Source organism: Aotus nancymaae, unplaced genomic scaffold, assembly GCF_030222135.1.
Source record: "Aotus nancymaae isolate 86718 unplaced genomic scaffold, 86718_ANA_hifiasm-v0.15.2.pri h1tg000040l, whole genome shotgun sequence".
Taxonomy (NCBI): domain Eukaryota; kingdom Metazoa; phylum Chordata; class Mammalia; order Primates; family Aotidae; genus Aotus; species Aotus nancymaae.
In genome coordinates, this window is record NW_026988454.1 from 124,445,362 (window position 1) to 124,465,351 (window position 19,990).

Sequence of the window (19,990 nt, forward strand, 5' to 3'; positions counted from 1 at the left end):
CAGGACCCTTTCCTGTGAGACACAGGCTTCAGTCCTCTGCTTCAGATGGAGACCGTCCCTGTTCCTGCTTTTCTATTTCTAGCTGCCTGACCTTTTTGCGTGTCCTTTGTTGAAAGCTATCGTAACACCTTTTTAGAAGGAGGTTGGGTATAAATAAATCCAAGAAAAAAGTCGAAACTCTTCTCCTTGAAGTCATCCCAAACCCGGTGAAGGCATCCTTCCATACTGCTTCTTGAACCCCCACTCCCAAATTCATCTTTCCTGGGCGTGCGGCCCCATCAGCACCCAGCGTGGCTTCCTGCTCTGAGGTCCACTTGGCAGGGCCCCCGATTGCAAATCCACCGTATCCATTACCCTGTCTTGTCAGCTGTTTGGTCTTCTCTAAAGATGTTTTGAATTGCCCATTTCTCTCAGGTCCCCTGGGGCCAGCCACAACTCAGACTCAGCACTCTGTGAGGCCTCATTCCATCTATATACGCTGCCCTCCCTCTCTGTCACCCCCCCTGCCGTTCCCCCAGAACCACCTGCCACTTCACTCTCATCTGAGAGGCGGTGAGAAATAGAGTAAAACGTGAGTCAGAGAGGCCGAGAGTGCCCAACGTCCACACAGTGGGAGTCTCTGCTGCCATTTAAAGATGTCCATAATATATTGTTGAGAGAGAATGGCAGATTAGAAAGCACATGGCTGTTACTATCTTTTTTATATAATAATATCTGTGTATATATGAGCGTATGCATTTTTTTTGTCTGAAAGGCTATTCACTGGAATGTGAATAGTAGTTATCTCAGTAGTGAAATTTCAGATGCTTCTGACTCACATCTTTAGGCCTTCTGTATTGTCTGAATATTTTTACATGAACATGTATTATTTTTAATATCCAGGGGAAAAAATCTATTTTCTTGTGAAAAGAAAAGCCAGAAGTCATCAAGGACTATAGATTAGAAATAAAGGTCATTTTCTGTTCTTAGCATTATTTTTATAACTGCACATCACAGAGTTTGGGAAAGGGCTTTGAACTTGAAATCTTTTCCTGCTGATTTATTCAAATAAAAACGCTCATGCAATGGGGTAGGCGAGGGAGAAGAATTGGGTTGAGTTTACCAGGGGCAAGGAGGAGGGGATGTCGAGCCAAGTTTTGAATAAGAGAAATTCTAAAGAAAATAACAGGACCTTCTGCAACAAACATTAGCATTCAGTGTTATAACTGATGCTCATGCAGTGTGTGCAACTGTGTGTGCATGAGTATGCAGGTATGCTTGCACATGTGTGAGTGTGTGTACATGCCCACACGTGTAAGCCCTAATTGAGATGCTCAAGGTCAGTGGTTGCTGCAGTCAGAGTGGAAAGGGCCCAAGAAAGTGTAAAAATGACAGCTCCTGGGCAGGTGCAGTGGTTCAGGCCTGTAATTCCAGCACTTTGGGAGGCCAAGGCGGGTGGATCACGAGGTCAGGAGATCCAGACCATCCTGGCCAACATGGTGAAACCCCGTCTCTACTAAAAATACAAAAATTAGCTGGGCGTGGTGGTGCATGCCTGTAATCCCAGCTACTCAGGAGGCTGAGGCAGGAGAATCACTTGAACTAGAGAGTCAGAGGTGGCAGTGAGCTGAGATGGCGCCACTGCACTCCAGCCTGGCAATAGAGAGAGACTCCATCTCAAACAAAACGAAACAAAAAAAAACTACAGCTTCTCTGCCTGCCCAACTCCTCACCTTCCTCCTCAGCCTCTCTTGTCCTCACCTAGACTCAGAGCCCAGGAGGGGAAACTGAGGCATAGAGCGAGGGAAGGAGCAGGGAAGAGGATCTGGTCAGCTAGAACTCCTGTGTTCTGTGACTCTATCCCAGGCCTCCCTTTTACCCTCTCCCTCTTTTGACTCGAGAATCCCAGGTCCCTGGAACTCCCCAAAAGCAGGAGAGAGAGAGGGAAGAATCAGTCAACTGAGGATCAATATTCTGGACTACTAGTTAGTAAACCTGAATATGCATTTAAAAATAAAAGAATAATCCTTCCCTGCATTTAAAAATAAAAGAATAAAATATAATAATGTGCACAGCACTTCCAAGTTTATATTGATTTTTCCTTTCACCCTCACACTATTCTTGAGAAGATGTCAATAATGCCCACTTTACAGGTGGGGAAACTGAGGCTTAGAGAGTAGGAGAAACTTCCTGGGAACCTCTTAAAGGTTGGGCTGGAGCTGGGACCAGGAGCTGTCTCTTAGCTGACCGCCTGGTGAGCTTTCCATAGCTACCTTTATGTCTTAAATAACGTGTTTCAAAAGTAATATCACCCAAGCACCATGTGTTCATTAGGGGGAAAACCCCTAAGGGAAGAGAAATGAAAATTACAATGCTTTCAGATGAAGTTTGGGGCCTCCTGAGTGTGGGAGGCGGGGCACGTGATGGGGGAGGCCAGAAGGAATGGAGCTCCCCTTGGCAGCGCCCAGGGCTGACTTTTTCCTGGAGCTAGTCCAGAAAGGGGTGCTGGAGGCAGCAGGTGGGTTCTGAAGAGGCCATGTAGAGACGGAGGTTGGGAAAGAGTAGCCTAGTTAACGGCACAGGCCTCAGAGCCCCACAGACCCGGATCTGAATCCCGGTCCTTCCTCCACTGACTAGTTGTGTGGGTGACCATGGATAAGCTACTGAGCCTCTCTGAGCCTGAGTGTTTTTCTCCATCTGTGATGTGAGAATAAGAGTGAGGATGAAATGAGATAGCTTGTTTAAAATACTTGGCACAGTAGCTGGCACAGAATAGGTGATTAGCAAGTGTTAACTCATTGTCATCATCATCATCACCATCGTTCTGTTGGAAGGGCGACATTTAAAACACACAGGAGCCACTGCAGCATGTCCACAGATGTGAAAAGCTGGGTGGTATCCATGGGCTGGATGGGAGGAAGCTCCCCTTAGCACAGCTGGGTCAGTTCCCCAAGGCTGCCTGAAGGAGGTCCTCCTCAAGGTTTAGATAGACAAAGGCCAGGAATACAGATGCAGGGAGGCAACTGCTTGACTCTGAGGGAGACCAGGGGCCTTGGAGACAACCAAGGGTCCAGACGAACCTCTCGCTCCCCCTTCCTCTTTAGAACACTCGGGGCATTGGCAGCCCTGGGCAACACTGACATCTCCCTCCCTCTCATGAATGTGAGCTGTCTCATGAGGCCTCGCTCCACATAAGCTGAGTGTGTGGGCAAACTCACCCCACAGTGAGGGGGCAGGATGGGCTGGCCTGTACAGCCTGAGGAGGGCCTGCAGGGAGGAGGGGAGGGGCAAGAATTGGGGCCACCCCTTTCCTAGACTCCTCCTCCGCCCAACCGGCAGAAAGTTCCTTTGGAAACACTCAGGACCTTGATTAGAAATGTGCGGGGCTTTGCCTTCCCTCCTTCCTTCCTTCCTTCCTCTTTCTCTCTTTCTTCCTTTCCTTTCCTTTCATTTCTAGTCTCCCTCTGTCACCAGGCTGGAGTGCAGTGACACAATCTTGGCTCACTGCAACCTCTGCCACCCAGGTTCAAGCAATTCTTCTGCCTCAGCCTCCCAAGTAGCTGAGACTACAGGCGTGTGCCACCACGCCCGGCTAATTTTTGTGTTTTTAGTAGAGACAGGTTTCACCATGTTGGCCATGCTGGTCTTGAACTCTTGACCTCATGATCTGCCGGCCTCAGCCTCCCAAAGTGCTGGGATTCCAGGTGTGAGCCACCACACCCAGCCAGGGCTTTTCTTGATGTTAAAAGTTCTCAAGAGGAGATGAGGAGATTTCCAGGGCTTTCCAGGGTCCCATACTCATTTGTTTTGTTGTGTCACTCCTCATAGGAAATTTTTCTTTTTAAAATCTAACTTGATCTTTTCTGCTGCAGCCCGGCCAAATGCTATCACACCAAGCTTCTCCGTCCCTCCAGCGTCCCCCATGGCTGACCTGCCCACGGGGAGGGGCCTGAAGGCCTGGCTGCCCTGAGTGAGTCCCACATCCCCTGTGGAGCCCAGCACTGGGCTCTGTGCATAGCAGGTTCGAGGGCTGCAAGCATCTGCTGATCTCTACCTGAAGACGAGGACTAGAGGCTGGGTCCTGTTTCCATAGAAAGAGGGAGGGAAGAGGGAGAGAAGCTGGAGAAGAGGTGAAGAGAAACAGAGGTTGAGCCCAGAGTGGGAACAACACTGTGAGGAGTGCCTGGACCCGCATTCTGGCTTGTGACTTGAGTAAGCCAGCCCTCTCGCTGGGCTTGAATGTCCTGGTAAATTGGGAGAAGCCTAGGGAGGCTTGAAGCTGAAGGTTCCTTCGGCTCTGGGATTCAATGACATGAAGTAGTGGGGAGTTTCTAAGCAATCCAGAGAAAGGGGACCCCCACGAAAGGGTAAATGGAAAACAGGACACAGCCCTGCTTCTATTCATCGCCCTGAGCATCTAACTGTCCCCACCCCAACACTGGGGACCCACATTACCCAGGCCTAAGTGGGAGGTCCTTAACTTTCTTCCGCTTCCCACCAAAATCCCTGAACCGGGACCCACACCCGCCAAGACGCAGGCAGGTGGCAAGAGCTGCGAGACCAGCATCTTGGCTGGGATCCTGGTGGGGCATGGGCACCCAGCGATCCGCGGCTGGCAGAGGGGGGCGCGGGCAGAGCAAGCATCAGACTCCGGACTTTGGGCTGCACGCCCAGGGGTGGGCAGCCTGCTTGGCACCAGAGATGTCAGCCCGGAGATGAGCGGGGTCTGACTGCATCCTGAGGCAGTGGGATCTTGGCGAGGTGGGTGGGTGTCAGGAGCATTGGAGAGCTAAGCCAACCTTAGGAAGGACAGAGCTACAGGGAGGAGGCTGTAGGTGGACCTGGGCTGGGGGCTGCTAGAGTTGGGGCGTGGAGGGAGACTCCTGCCCTCCTTGAAGCCCCAGGGCATCAGAAAAGCCATGTCCTGCCAGGACCCTCTACCCTGGTGGCAGGCATGGCACAGTAAATCCAGGAGGTTCCCAGGAGGTCACTGGCCTTTCCCTGGACACCCTGTCTTGGAAGGAGGAGTGAGGGTGGAGGTCGGAGAAGGGTAGAGCCTGTCCCTTCATTCCCATAGCCCTGAGTCCAGAGATAAGGACAGGATGCAGGTTGAGGGATGGAAAGTCCCACTGTCACTCTCCCTAGGGTGGAATTTGAGGTCCTTTATTTATCTAAAACTTGAAGATCAGAGAAGATTCTGGATGGGCCAGTCTCTCCCTGCCACTACCCTCCTTCAGGACACGACTCCCCTGGGGGCTCCAGTGAAAGTGGTATTAGGGGGGTTTGGGGAGTATGCGGCATCCGGGTGACTTCTGGCCTCTGGCCTGGAGGGAGGAGGGGTCCAGATCTCCATCTTTGGTGAGCAGGCCCGGCTCTGAGGAATTTGTTCCCCATCTTCTGCCAGCCTTGGCCACACCTTGCCCTCAGGGCCTGTCTGACACAGGGCCACAGCTTTGGAGGTTTCCACACATTTTTCTCCTTGTCTCTCTCACTCACCAGTCTCCATGGGAACAGCCTCCAGGTCTGGCAGAGGTGACTGAAGTCTGTGGCCCTCAGACCTGAGCAGGGTCTGGCCTCTCCTGGCTGGTGAGAATCTAGTCAGTTTCGAGATGCTGCTAAAGTAATAAGGAGTGGAGGGAATCTGTAGACACCCCCTCCAAAGGCCGGCCAGATTCCCCTTTATAATAGCCTTCCAGCCTCACTTGAATTCTGCCAGTGACCAGGAGCTCAGCGCTTTGCCAGGCTGCTTACTCACTGTCAGCCAGTAAGCAGTGAGGACTATCCCCTCCCAGCCCTCGGTATCCTGGGCCATGTTAGGGGAAAGGGCACAGAAGAATGGAGGCAGGAGCACTGCTCTGCACCCCTCAGTGTTCCAGGATGCACTAAGGAACCCCAGGCTGTTGCCCTTGAGTCACTCCATGGAGGCTGTCACTCTGTCTTGAGAGATGGTGTAATGCCCAGTGGGACAAGCAAGACTGGGATCCTGGGATCTGGATTCTGGTCCGGACTCTGCCACGGATTTCCTTCTTGTTTCTGGGCCTCAATCTTGCCACATGCAAAATGGGAGGAGTTAGGATTCAATGATTTCCTTAGGGCCTTCAAAGTCCCGACTTCCAGTGTTCTGTGTTTTATTTGCTATTAGGGTAAAGGATCAGGCATAAGAAATCATCACCAATAGCCCCAAACAGTTTTGTATTTTTTTTTTTTTGTCTATATCTCTTGGTTAGCAGAGATGGATTTCTGTAACATACATTTAATCCCAGGGTCACTGCCTGCATGTGGGACACAGCACCTTTGTCTGTCCCCATAGGCTTTGTCCAGGTTCTTAGGCTTGTTTAAGTCCTGTTCTTTCTTCCAGGAATTGCGTCCTCCTCAAGCCGTGGTGGATTTCTCACTCTCCTACTGTCCCATGAGTCACCCCAGCCCATCTCCCAGGTGCGCTGTGCACCCTGGATCCCTCCCTCATCCTGACTCCAGGAACTCTGGCCTCCTTCTTGCCTCTAAACCCCAGGGACACCTCCTTTCTCTCCACTGTCTGCTTTTCTCTTCCTGGAACCTAACTCTGAGAGTTCTCCTTCCTACTGGGGCGGGGGAGGACATAGCTGCATTTTTCACTATATGGGGTTTGTTCATTCAGTCACTCACTTAGTCACTGTGGCAGCCACTGTTGATTGCACTCATGAGGAGACTCGGGAGGATAATCCTATCTTGTCCCTCCGGCCCTCCCCCAGCTTCCTGCCCATGGGCATGACTGTGTGACACGTCATGCCTGAAACAGTGCTAGCCGACCTGTGACCATGATGCATCAAGCTCAAGAATAAAAATCCACACTCTGAAGATGGTGAAGTAAAAAGGTGAATGAGCTTGGGGTCCTTGATGACTGATTTGCTATCAAAGGAACCCTGAAACCACACCCCTCCACACTTCCTGCTGAGTACGCAAATGTCATACAGTTAAAGCTTTATAAATGAAGTATTGTGGTCTTTTGCTATCACTATAAAAGCAAAAATTCAAACATTCATTCAATTGGCCATTCAGTTACGTATGAATTCACTCACACATGTATTCACCTTCTTGTTGTATTGACTGGGATAGAGGTTCAGATGCCCTAACAGAGATCTCCAAATAGCAGTGGCAAATTAAATATAAATGTAGTTCTATCTTACATAACAGTCTGGCTGTACATAATCAAGGGCCGGGATGTCAGCTCCAAGATATCAGGGACCCAGGACATGTCTAGCTTGTTGCTCCAACATCCCTGGGGCGTTCTCTTGTTCATATGATCCAAGATGTTTCACCACCATGTCACAGTTCAACTGGAGGGAAGGGGGAAAGGTAAAGGGAGGGCCTGGTTCTTTTTTAAAGATATGACCCAGAAGTTAAATACCCCACATGTCACTCACATCTCATTGACCAAAACTTAGTTGTGTGGCCACTCCTAGCTACGAAGGAGGCTGGGAAATGCATATTCTAGTCTAGGTTGCTGTCCGTCCAGCTATACATTATCATTTTGTTTTGCTATAAAAAAAAGCGAAAACAGATATTGGTAGGGGGAGGAAGGCAATTGGCAGTCTTACTACTATTTTTCATTCACACCATTCATTCATTCATTCATTCATTCAACAAACATATTGAATATATACTATGTCGAAAGCACTGGGTTAGATGCCAGGGTCCCAGATTTCAGGTTCCTCATGGTTTAGTGGGAGGATAAGGCAAGTCTAGACATTCGAATCCAACAAATTTTGTGAGCACCTGCTCTCCCCAGACATACCTCCAAACTGAAAAGCAAAAAGCACCAGTGACGTTACATTTTAGGTCAGTCACTGTCCCCTTTGACTACCTGCCCCCTCATGTCCCCTCTCCCTGACTGAGCCCAGGATGGGAGGATAGTGACAAGAGCAAGTGAGAGCATGCCCCTCAGAACAAATGTGTGCTGAGAAGAATCCTTCTTGGTTCCTGACTAGCATCCTGCTTGCTGAAATGTGCTCTCACGTTTTGTTCTTGGGTATGACAGGCATTGGAACTGGCCTCTGCCTTGGGGACTCCAGATGCTAGCAGTGTGGGGAGCGGTGGAGAAGACACGGACCTCCTAGCAGGGATCCTGCCTGCCAAAGAAAGGCTGTCAGTTTCCCACCCTTGGGGTAGTGTGGTGGCTCAGTGTCTTTGGGAAGCAGAGAGTCTGTGAGAAGGGTCCCTACTGCATGCCTGGCACATAGCGAGTGCACCATGGGAGTCTGATAAATGGGTGAATGAAGAATCAATGAATGCATGGTAGGTAGATTGTATTTTTCAATGTGGACCTCAGAAAATTTCTGATCCTATGTTAGCTCTTCCATGATCTGGCAACTCCTCCTCAAAAGGTTGATCTGGGCTGGGCAGGGTGGCTCATGCCTGTAATCCCAGAACTTTGGGAGGCCAAGGTGGGTAGATCACAAGGTCAGGAGATCGAGACCATCCTGGCCAACATGGTGAACCCTTGTCTCTACTAAAAATACAAAAATTAGCTGGGTGTGGTGGTGTGCACCTGTAGTCCCAGTTACTCAGGAGGCTGAGGCAGGAGAATTGCTTGAATCCAGGCTGCGGAGGTTGCAGTGAGCTGAGATTGCACCACTGCATTCCAGCCTGGTGACAGAGCAAGACTCTGTCTCAAAAAAAAAAAAAACAAAAGGCAGATCTGTTTTCTCTTCTCTTGAAAATTGGGCAGATTTCTGACTGCCTTTATCCATAGAATGCTTTTGCAGAAGTGACACTGAACAAATTTGGAGGGCAGGTCATAAAAGTCACATAGCTCTGCCTGGTTCTGCCTGTCTGTCTGTCTGTCTGTCTGTCTTTCAGGACGCCCCAGTCACCATGCTGGGAGAAAGCACAGGTTGTATGGAGAGACCACATGTAGATGTGTTAGACAAAGCCCAAATAAAGTCTCAGCCCATAACCAGCATCAGCCCCCAGATATGTGAATGAGTGAGTCTGAGATCATTTCAGGCCCCCATCCTTCCACCCAACCCAGATGATGATCCTTCCAGCCAGCCCGGATGATGCCAGCCCAGACTAAAGAGATCTTTCCCCACCAAATCCTGCCCAAATTGAAGAATCTTGAGCAAAAGAAATGTTGCCATTGTTCTAAGCCACTAAGTTTTTGCAGGGGTTTGCCCTGCAGAACAGTGTGGTAGATTTCAAGTGGTCACACGTTCTTCGCAGCTTCTCCCACCGAGAGATGGAGTCTATTCCCCTACCTCTTGAATCTGGCCTAGCTTTGACCCATAGAATACACCTGCAGTGATGTTGTGCAACTTCTGTTTTTACTTTCTTGCTGCCCTGGGACTGTCATGTGAGAGCCAAGCTATCCTGCTGGATCAAAGTCCAGCCAACAGCCAGCACCAACCTCCCGACACCTGAGTGGGTTCACATGAACCATCCTGCCCCAGTCAAGCTACTGGCTGCAGACACATGAGTGATCCCAGGAAGAGTCCAGTCCAGACCACTGATCACCAAATTAGGAGTAAATAAAATGGTTCTTGTTTTAAGCCACTTTGCTTAGTACACATCAATAGACAAGTGATCATGTCAACTTCCTATTTCCCAATCAACCTATGAACCAAGAGGTATTTTGAGTGCCCGGGGCTGTGCCAGGTGTAGGGATGGGCATAGTAGAAGACAAGATTCTCGTCCTCCAAGAGTTGATTGCCTGGTGAATCAAGGCTCACCCTGGAGTAGATTGCTAGCTGACAAAGCAGATTCATTCTCCCTTCCTCATGCTGATGGAACTGCAGGCCAGGTGCTCACGGCTGCCCAGCTGCACCGTGCTTCCCAGCTCTGTCCAACGGCAAATGAAAGGAAATGTCCAGAGCTTGTAGGACAGTGGGGCTGTCCTTCACCCTAGGGGGATGATGGAGGGACAAGATGGAAGGAACCAGGGTCTCCACATCACTTTTGGAGGGCAGCTGCTCACCACCCTAGACTCAGGCTGCTATGGAGGAGGTTATAAACCTCTCATGTATATCTGGGTTTTGGATTCTCTATTACAGGAATGTAGTTTTACCCCATGTAGTAGAGCCAGTCTCTCCTGCAAGGCGGCCTTCAGTGGCCATGTCTCTTCTCCAGACTGGAAGCTTGAGCTGCGGCTGAGGGCTGGGAGGCAGTGGGTGGTGGGTGGTGCTTCCTTCCTGCTAGAGTGTGAGTCCAACAGACGGGGACTTTTGTTCTTTCTATTCACAGCTGTATCTCCAATCCAGTGCTGGAACACAGCATGACAGATAGGAGATGATTCATAAATATTTCTTGATGGGTAAGTGAACCAGGGCAGAAATAGTGTTTCCTCATAATTCTAGGGGATTCCTAAGGACAAAACTTATGTCTCCTGCTGCAGACTAGGAGCTTCTCTGGTACAGAGGCTGTGTCTCGCCTCAGACTGGGGCTCCCTGAGGACGGGGCTGTGACTCCCCTCAGACTGGGGCTCCCTGAGGATGGGGCTGCATCTCTCACAGACTGGGGCTCCCTGAGGATGGGACTGCATCTTTCTCAGACTGGGGCTCCCTGAGGACTGGGCTGCATCTCCCCACTTTGACTGGGGCCCCCTGCATTAAGGCTTCCTCCTCCCTGACTCTGCAGATTTGGAGCAGTGTGTTAGGGCGGCTGCGTCATGCAGGGCAAGACTCTTGGGTCTGTCCCCACTGTCTCCCCGCCAGGGCCCCGTGTGCCGTGGGCAGCGACTGTGGCGGGGGCTGCAGATGGCATCCAGTGATGCTCGAGGGTGGTTAAGCATGCTTGGAATGAAGTTTAGGCTCATTACAGCTTGTTCAAGAGAAGAGCCAATTAGGGAGGCAATTTTCCTTGAGCAGTCTGAAGAATGGAGTAAAACGGTAGCCGATCAGACAGGAAGCCAGCAGCCGCCCCCAACTAGGCTGGCCTGCTGGGGGCTCCAGTCCGCCTCCTCACCTCCTGGGAGCGCCCAGCCATCTGGATGTGAGCCATTGAGCAGGGAGGGGGGCAATTGAGCCCCACAGAGACCCCAGGGCTCTGGAGGTCTCCAGGAGCAGCCCCTCTGCCCTGCAGCTCTCCACCAACGTAACTCCAGCTTCTCAGCCTAATGCTCCTGGCAATTGGGAAGTCCTTCTTGATCACTAATTGCCTGCTTTGGGGCTGAAGTTTCTTTCTATTATACCTTTTGTGAGAAAGGAAAACAGGAAGCACTTTTAGGAGAGGCTCAGAGGCTCCTCTCACCTTCCCTTCTCCATCCAGGAAGTCTGTGCCTTTTCACGGGCAGATGGCGGAAAGATGGTTTTCTGGGAGTTCTGTGTTGGCCAGGACTTGATAGAAAGCAAATGAAAAGAAATGCAGCTGAAATGTTTGAACAAAGGTCATAAAGGGTTTGACGAGAAGGATTCAGAAGATCTCTCGTAGTCAAGGGAAGGGAGCCACCGGCAGGCAGGAGAGCCTTGGAGACTTCCGGAACCCAGGACTGGCACCCTGCCACCATTCCATTCTTGCTCTGGTCCTGCTCCTGCGCCTACTGCCCTGAAGCCCTGGGACCCTCTCCCTCACATGGCAGGCGATGTGCTGCTGGCCGCAGGCCCCTTGCTTTCTCACGTTTCATGGCGTTGCCATCAGATAAGAACTGAACACGTCCCGGCTCCAGTTTGAGAAAGCCCAGGGAAGAATTCCAATGGGCCCAGCTTCGAGCATTGGCCCAGCTTTCAACTGCTCATCTGATGGCCAAGGGGTGGGGGACCATGATAAACACCCTCTAGTAGAACCACAGAGCTGGGGTGGTGGGATCAGTTCCCCAAAACAAGAGGAATGCCAATCCCAGAAGCAGGGCCCTGGCTAGGAAGCCTGTATCATAGTTATCAACTACAGAGGCAGAGCTGTCTCTTTCCCTCACTGTATGGCTGGCATCTCATCAGATAGTTTATCCCATCTCCTTTATTTCCCGAAACAAGCATGAGGGAAGTTTCCATTGCTAAAATCTAAAAAAAAAAAAAAAAAAAAAAAAAGACTGGGTGCAGTAGGTCATATCTGTAATCACAATACGTTGGGAGATCGAGTTGGGCAGATTGTTTGAGCTCAGGAGTTTGAGATCAGCCTGGGCAAGATGCTGAAACCCTGTCTCTACAAAAAATATAAAAATTAGCCAGGCATGGTGGTGCACACCTGTTGTCCCAGTTACTCAGGAGGCTGAGGTGGGAGGATCTCTTCAGCCCAAGAATTAGAGGCTGTAGTGAGCTAGATTTGCACTACTATACTCCAGCCTGGGGAGCAGAGTGAGATCTCCATCTCTTAAAAAAAAAAAAATCACGATTTACAGATGAGGAGATTGGGGCTTAGATAAGTTAAATAACTTGTGCCAGCTCACACAGCTTTTAAGTGAGAGAGTCAGGACTTGAACCCAAAACATTTGGTGGCAGGATTTGGGGAGGAAGGAAGGCATAGTCTATGTGATGAGATAAAGCTTGGACATGTAAAATGAAACTCCTAATACCAGGCAGTCTGTGCCAAGTGTCCAAAAAACAGTTCACACAGAGTTGAAGGCAGTCAGAGCCAAGAAGCAGAGTTGGGAGGGCTGTGGGAGTCAGAATGGGCCTCCTAGTGGAGGTGGCATTTGCAAGCATAGCAGGATGGTTTGGGCTGCTCTGGAGAGAGGTCCTGGGCAAAGGAGTGCAGGGACTAGTAGCCCGAAGTTGGGCTGGTGCATTGCAGGGAGTAAGGGTGAAGGGACCCAGGTGAGCCTGGCAGCAACTTCGTCAGTGGCCAGTCAGGGAGGTGGGCTGCGGGGACCCTGTGAGCAGAGTCAGACTTCACCCTGCTGGCACTAGGACACTGGGGATTTGTTAACTAGAGGTGTAGACAGCAGGGAAACAGCATTTCTGGAGGGTGGATCTGGAATACTTGTTGAGCACAGCAACCCACACCTAAGCTAAGGGTGAGGCGGGGGAGGGGCGGACAAAGCAGCCAAAGTCCGGATCTCTGCCACCCTGTGCCCCATCCCAAGGCAGCGTGGGGCTTAGACTTGGAAGTGAGCCCTCCGACTAGCCTAGCCACCTAGCACAGCACCAGACACACAGTAGGTGCTCAACCAAGAGGGGTAACTATGACCTTGCCCACACTGCCAGGACTCCTGGTAGCCTTGGGTGTTGGCTGGAGGCTGTACATCTGAGGACTAACAGGACCTCCAGAAGCTAACTGGGGAGAGCAGAGATGTCTGGGTGGGTCACTGCTCTAGCCCCACCACCCTGCACACAGCAGGGGCTCACTACATTTTTGGTGAATCTGCAAGGTTGGCCTCACAATCCCCATTTTACAAATGAGGAAACTGAGGCTAGGAGAATTAAAGGGAGTTGTCCAAGGTCACACAGCTAGAAAGTGAAGGAATTGGCCAGGTGCGGTGGTTCATACCTATAATCCCAGCACTTTGGGAGGCTGAGGTGGACGGAGACCTGAGGTCAGGAGTTTGAGACCAGCCTGACCAACATGGAGAAACCCCATCTCTACTAAAAATGCAAAATTAGCTGGGTGTGGTGGCGCATGCCTGTAATCCCAGCTACTAGAGAGGTTGAGGCAGGAGAATGGCTTGAATCCAGGAGGTGGAGGTTGCAGTGAGCCAAGGTCGCACCATTGCACTCCAGCCTGGATAACAAAAGCGAAACACCGTCAAAGCAAGACAGCCAGAAGAAAGAAAGAGAGAGAGAGAAGAAGGAAGGAAGGAAGGAAGGAAGGAAGGAAGGAAGGGAAAGAGAGAGAGAAAGAAAGAAAAAAAGTGAGGGAATCATGTTCTGCTGATTTTCCAAACCCAGTCTCCTCAACCAGCACCCACTGCTGCCTGCCTGGAGATGGTGGGGACCAGGAAGATGCATGTGTGGGGATGTTCTGCCTCCCCCATCAGACTCAATCATGAGCAGTCTGTTTCATTCTCTCTTTCCCCTTGCTAGTCCCTCCTCAGGGTTCAAACTCTTCAGACCCGGATAGGGGCCAGAGGAGATCTTCAGAGGCCACCTCAATGACCTGGGTCCATGCCAGGCCCCCAGCACTTCCTGGGGAGTCTGAGGGAGGCAGTCTCAGCAGCAGCGGGCGGCCTGCTAATTAGGACATGGTCTTTATGACTCACTATTCCAAGATGTCATTTTCTAGACTTGGGGTTGGGGGTGGGAGTGGAGAAGGCACACACAGAGTTGTTTTTAATTACATTTGGTTTGCTAATTTCTGATAGAAAATAAATATTTACCGGGAGCCATATTTCCTCATTTCACGCCGGCTGACTCCTGAGTTTATCGGGAGCCCAAACAGATACCTCCTGCTTACCTCCCCACCCTCCCAAGTTCCTACCCCCACATGGAGTCACACACCCGGAGCCTGGAGGAGGGGGTGGAAGGGAAGAGGTGGAAGGAGTTGGAGAGGCAGAGGGAGCCAGGCCTGGCTTCTGTGGGAAGCAGGGCTGAGTTCCGGTGTGGACAGAGGGAAGAGGATCTGAGGACATGGAGATGCTCCTTCCTCCTCATCCTTACATGGGCAGTGGCCAGCTCATGGATGGGAGTCTGGAGGTCAGGTGCCCTCAGCTCTGTGCCAGCCAGCCCCGAGCCTGTCCTCCCTTCCTGGGCCAGGTTTCTCCTACTGGGATGATCCCCAAGGACACTTCTGCCTTGCACTTCCTAGGATGTGGTGATTCTGGCCCCCAGTAGCTTCCCTCCAAGGACTGGCCTCTGAGGCCTTTTTAGGTGATACGGATGGGCAGGAAGATTTAAAGATCATCCTGTCTGCTGCTTGGCCTCCACATGGGCCTTTGCAAGGGGGTGGGAGGAGGGAGAGGGAGAAAAGGTATGGGTGGAGAGGAGGGAAGTGAAGGCTGAATTCCCCTGGCAAAGGGTAGGGGGCTAGGATGTGGCCCCCAGGAAGTAAGGACATCTAATTCTCTCTGCTGAAGGTCGAGGCCTTTGGGTTTATAGGGCACACATATCAAAGGGGGTGCCTCTCTGATGCTGGAGAGGGAAAAGGATAGTAGGGACCCTTAGTTGAGGGTTGGGTGCCTCAGCAGCGTGGACAGATGGAGTAGAGATGGCTTCTTGATCTCAGCACTTGTAGCAATTCCTTATTGTGGAGGCTGTCCTGAGCACTGGAGAACGCTTAGCAGCATCCCTGGCCCTACCCAGTAGATGCCAGCAGCATCCATCCTCTGTCCCCAACTCATGACAACCAAAGTTGCCTGCAGACGCTGTCAGATGTTGTGTGTGTGCGCACACGAGTGTGCAGAGTTGCCCTGGTTGAGAACTGTTTAGGGTGAGGGGAGGTGAGGCTGGGAAGGAGAAGAGAAAGGGAGGAGTCTCAGGAGGATGAGAAGGAGCCTGTGGGGACTCTGGGCTGAGTGCTGAGGGAGCCCCTGAGGGATGGGGAAGAGATAAGGAGATTTGGGGGCTGCAGAGTGTAGAGTCCCCTGCCCCCAGCCCGGCTTATAAATCCATGTTAAGCCACGACTGGGTTTTTTTTTTTCCAATTACATTTCAATTTAGCTCAATTACTTTTCCATTATTGTTCAAGCGACTCGGTTTTAATTGAAGCTGCTGGCTCTTATCTCTCTCATTCCCCCACATACAAGGAAGGAGGGAGAAGGAGGGTGTGGGTTAGAGGGAACCCAGGTTGGTGGAGTTCCAAGGGCAATGGGCATCTTCAGCAGAAAGATCAAGGCTTTCAGAGGTGGGGCAAACTAGGAGCTCTCTGGGGCATCGCAAAGTGGTCATGCAGGGGGAACAAGAGAGCTACAAAGAAGGAAGGGTGAGATCATGACGTCAACCAAGTACCAGACAGTACCAAATGTCCACTTAATGTAGCCAAGGTACATTCAGTCAGCACAGTCCTGCAGGGCATGTACTATTAGCATCCCCATTTTACAGATGCAAAAAGTAAGGCCCAGCAAAATTAACGAATTCATTCTGAGTCATAATCCTGATAAATAGCAGAGTTGGGAGGCAATTCAGCCCCCTGGCTTTTCCGTTTGTGTGCTTAACCCCAGGCTACACTTAAACTCTTTCAAATTATTATGTCCACCGGCCCCTCCCAATACCTGTTCCAGCTCCCAGACACCCCATCCTTCTCTCCCTCCCAAGCCCTGAGTCTGACTCCATTCCTTTTAGGGTATTTGGCTTTCCATCTTTCTCTAATTCCTGTCCAGGCTTCAAGACCTGGCCCTCCCTACCTTTTCCAGGAAGTCTTCCCTGATTGCCCTTACCCTCAAGTATTCCTAAAGTCTTGAGCTGCCATCTACCCACTGGTGTTACTAGCTTCTGTGGGGCTGGGGGTGGCAGCAGGGAATAGGGTGGGGATTGGAGGCAATGCTTTCGAGTTGGACAGATCTGAATTAAGCAGCCTACAAGCTGTGTGACTTGGGCAAGTCATTTAAGCTCAGTGAGTCTCCATTTTCTTGCCTGTAAACTAAGTATTAATAACACCATCTCTTAATAGTGGGTGTTCTGAGAATTAAATGAAATGAGATGAAGTCTGTAAAGCACCAGCAAGGGATAAGAGGCCTAAACAGGGTAAAGGGGTTCCTTATGTTGACCCTGAGATGCAGGATGACCCTGAGATGTAGGATCAGTCCCCCCACTTCACAGATCAAACAAATGAGCCCCAGAGATGTGTTCAAGTCCTGTAGGGGATAGAAGAGAGACTGGGCCTGGGATCCACGTATTTTTCTTTTTCATTTTATTTATTTATTTATTTTTGAGATGGAGTTTCACTCTTATTGCCAAGGCTGGAGGGCAGTGGCACGATCTCCGCTCACCGCAACCTCTGCCTCCCAGATTCAAGCAATTCTCCTGCCTCAGCCTCCGGAGTAGCTGGGATTACAGGCATGTGCCACCACACCTGGCTAATTTTGTATTTTTAGTGGAGACGGTGTTTCTCCATGTTGGTTAGGCTGGTCTTGAACTCCGACCTCAGGTGATCTGCCCACCTCAGCCTCCCAAAGAGCTGAGATTACAGGCGTGAGCCACCGCGCCCAGCCGGATCCACATCTTAACCCTGAATGTCATCAGTTCTGCAGCAGAGGAGACAGGGAAGGAGGGGTATAAATGGCTGTGAACTTTCTGGCCCATAGTGGTGAGGAGCCTGAGTTCTTACTCTTCCTTCACCTTCCTTGCTCTGCCTGGGGGCCCAGTTGAGTCAGAGAGGGCCCACCCTGTGACTCTCACAGACTTTTCGATACTTAAGACATCAAGTCCCGTGCCATGCATTTGCAGTGTGTACATGCTTTTCTTGGTTGAGAGATGCCTTCCACTAGAAGTAACAGCATATTAGACCAAAGGGGCTTAAAACTGTTTTTCTTTTCTTCTTTCTTTCTTTCTATCCTTTTTTTCTTTCTTTTTGAGACAGAGTTTCGCTCTTGTCTCCCAGGCTGGAGTGCAATGGTGCAATCTCGGCTCACCGCAACCTCCGCCTCCCAGGTTCAGGCAAGTCTCCTGCCTCGGCCTCCTGAGTAGCTGGGATTACAGGCATGCACCGCCACACCCGGCTAATTTTGTATTTTTAGTAGAGATGGGGTTTCTCCATGTTGGTCAGGTTGGTCTCCAACTCCCAACCTCAGGTGATCCACCCATCTCGGCCTCCCAAAGTACTGGGATTACAGGCGTGAATTTTTCTTAAGTAGTGAATAGTCTGGAGGGGGCGGTTCCTGAGCTGGTCAATGACTCCGGCTCTTCACAGACTCCTCTGCTATGCAACCTTCGGTGTATTCATAGCGTCCATCAACTCCTGGTCACAAGATGGCAGCCAGAGCACTCCATCACAGCCTCACAAGCCAACATCCTGAGCTGCAAGGAAGAAGAAAGAAAAAGAGAGCTCTCTTCATGCCCTCTCTCCTTTCATCAGAGAGAAAATTCCTTGCCAGAGACTGTCCAGCCGACTTTTGTGTCTCATTGGCCGGAACTGAGTCACACAGCCACCTCTGGCTGCAAAGGAGTTCAGGAAATCCAGTCTCTGGCACCATAAACCTTAAGGGTGCACCCTTTGGGGGCCTCGGTTTGATGTGGAGAGGGTCTTCTGGACGATCCCTAACTTCGGGCATTGGTGGACTTTGATTCCTGTCCCTCTCATCTCAAGCCTTCCTTGATTCGAAGCCCAGTTGAGCAGTGTCTGTAAATAGCCTCAGGATAAACAGCTTCGGTGCTTACCTCTCTGGTTATAAGCTTTCATTCCCAAATTAGCTTGGTATTCCCCGCTGCTTTCTCATCTGTTTGAAGCATTTAAGTTTATTTTGTTAAAATATATTTTATGCAGCACTTTTTGTTGTCTTTAGGAGGGTTGATCTGAAAAGTGCTACTGTATCATTACCTGGGACCTAGGCTCCAGCATATGGCAAAGAATATCAGATTCGGCCCAGGCCAGTGACTCACCCTCCAAGGCTGGGTACACAGCGGAAACTCAGCAAAACTGGGGTCCTCTGAGAAAAGGAGGAGGACGAACGGCAGCCATGCCCACAATCTACAGCCGTTCTCACAGCAACAATAATGATTGCTGAAACCACGAGGGCAGGGCCACAGGAGGCAACTGAGAAATGTGCCTTTTTTATCTGTACTTTGAGATTTATTGATATTTTCCTTGAACAGGCATTTTATTCATTTTTTTAATTTTGAAAGGACAAACTCACAGAAGAGTTGCAAGTATAGTACAAAATTAAAACTTTTATTTTCTGAACCATTTGAAATAAGTTGCAGACCTGATGCCCTATAACCTGCGAATACTTCACTGTGTATTTCCCACACACGAGGGTATTCTGCTGCGTTACCACCATCTGATCCTCAGACCCCATTCATGTTTTGACAGTTGTCTCTCTACTGCCTTCTATAGCAAAAAGATTCAGTCCAGAATCACACGCTGCATTTAGTTGTCATGTCTGTAGCTTCTTTGACTCAGAAACAGTTCTTTGATCTTTTCTTGACTTTGACAACTTTAAAGATTAAAAGCCAGTTATTTTGTAGAATGTTCCTCAATACGGATTTGTCTGTTTCCTCATGATCAGATTCAAGTTACGCATCTTTGGCGAGAATATCACAGAAGTGATACTATGTTCTTATTGTATCCCATCAGGTTCCAATTTGTCCCATTTCCCTTGATGTTCACGTTTGCTGGAAGTAAACATCATCGGAAACGGGACAAATTGAAACCTGATAGGATACAGTAGGAACATAGTATCTATAAGGTATATAGATAGATCTATAAGGCAAGGCCTTTGACTTCTTGGAGTGTCTTGCAGCTGCTGTCCAGACCTGCACACATAAAACAAAGGCTAGTGCAACCCCGAGCCCTGTGGTAAATTGCACATTTCAGACAATTTCATGGTTTATTCATTTAGGGGAGAGAGCAATCAGAGAGGGCTTCAGAGAAAAGACTGCGATTGAGTATGGTCTCCAAGAATGGGGAGAATTTGTCAGAATCTGAAGGGAAGCATTCTAAGGCGGAAGAAAGATTATACGAAGAGGCTCAGAGCTAAGAGCAAGGCATGTGTGACAGAGGCAATGTTATGTCCTCAACAAAGCTGTGTCCTTTCTCTTGAGCACACAGAAAGACTTCATTTCCTAGACTCCCTTGCAGTTGAGTTGAGCCACGTAACTGAGCTTTGGACACTTGAATATGGATGAAAGGAATGAACACCGCTTCTAAGCTTTCCACAAATCTTTCTGCATTCTCCTCCACAGTCTCTCCTTCTCTTGCATGGTAATCTTGGAGATGGGAATTTGAAGATGATGGTGTCACTAGATGGAGAGAGCCTGGGTCCTTAAATGAATGTGTGGAGCAGGACTCTACTGTGCCATGAGTGGGCAGTGAGCCTTGGTTGTGATAAGCCACTGAGATCTGGGGGATATTTGTTACAGCATCCAGCATACCCTGATTAATCTAGTATGTGATGGAGACATCAGGGAACCCATCTAGTTAACACAGAGTTATGTGGAAACATGTAAGGAAAGATACATCTGGCTGGTAGTGGTGCCTTGAGTGACAGGCTAATAAATTTGGATGATTTTCAGTA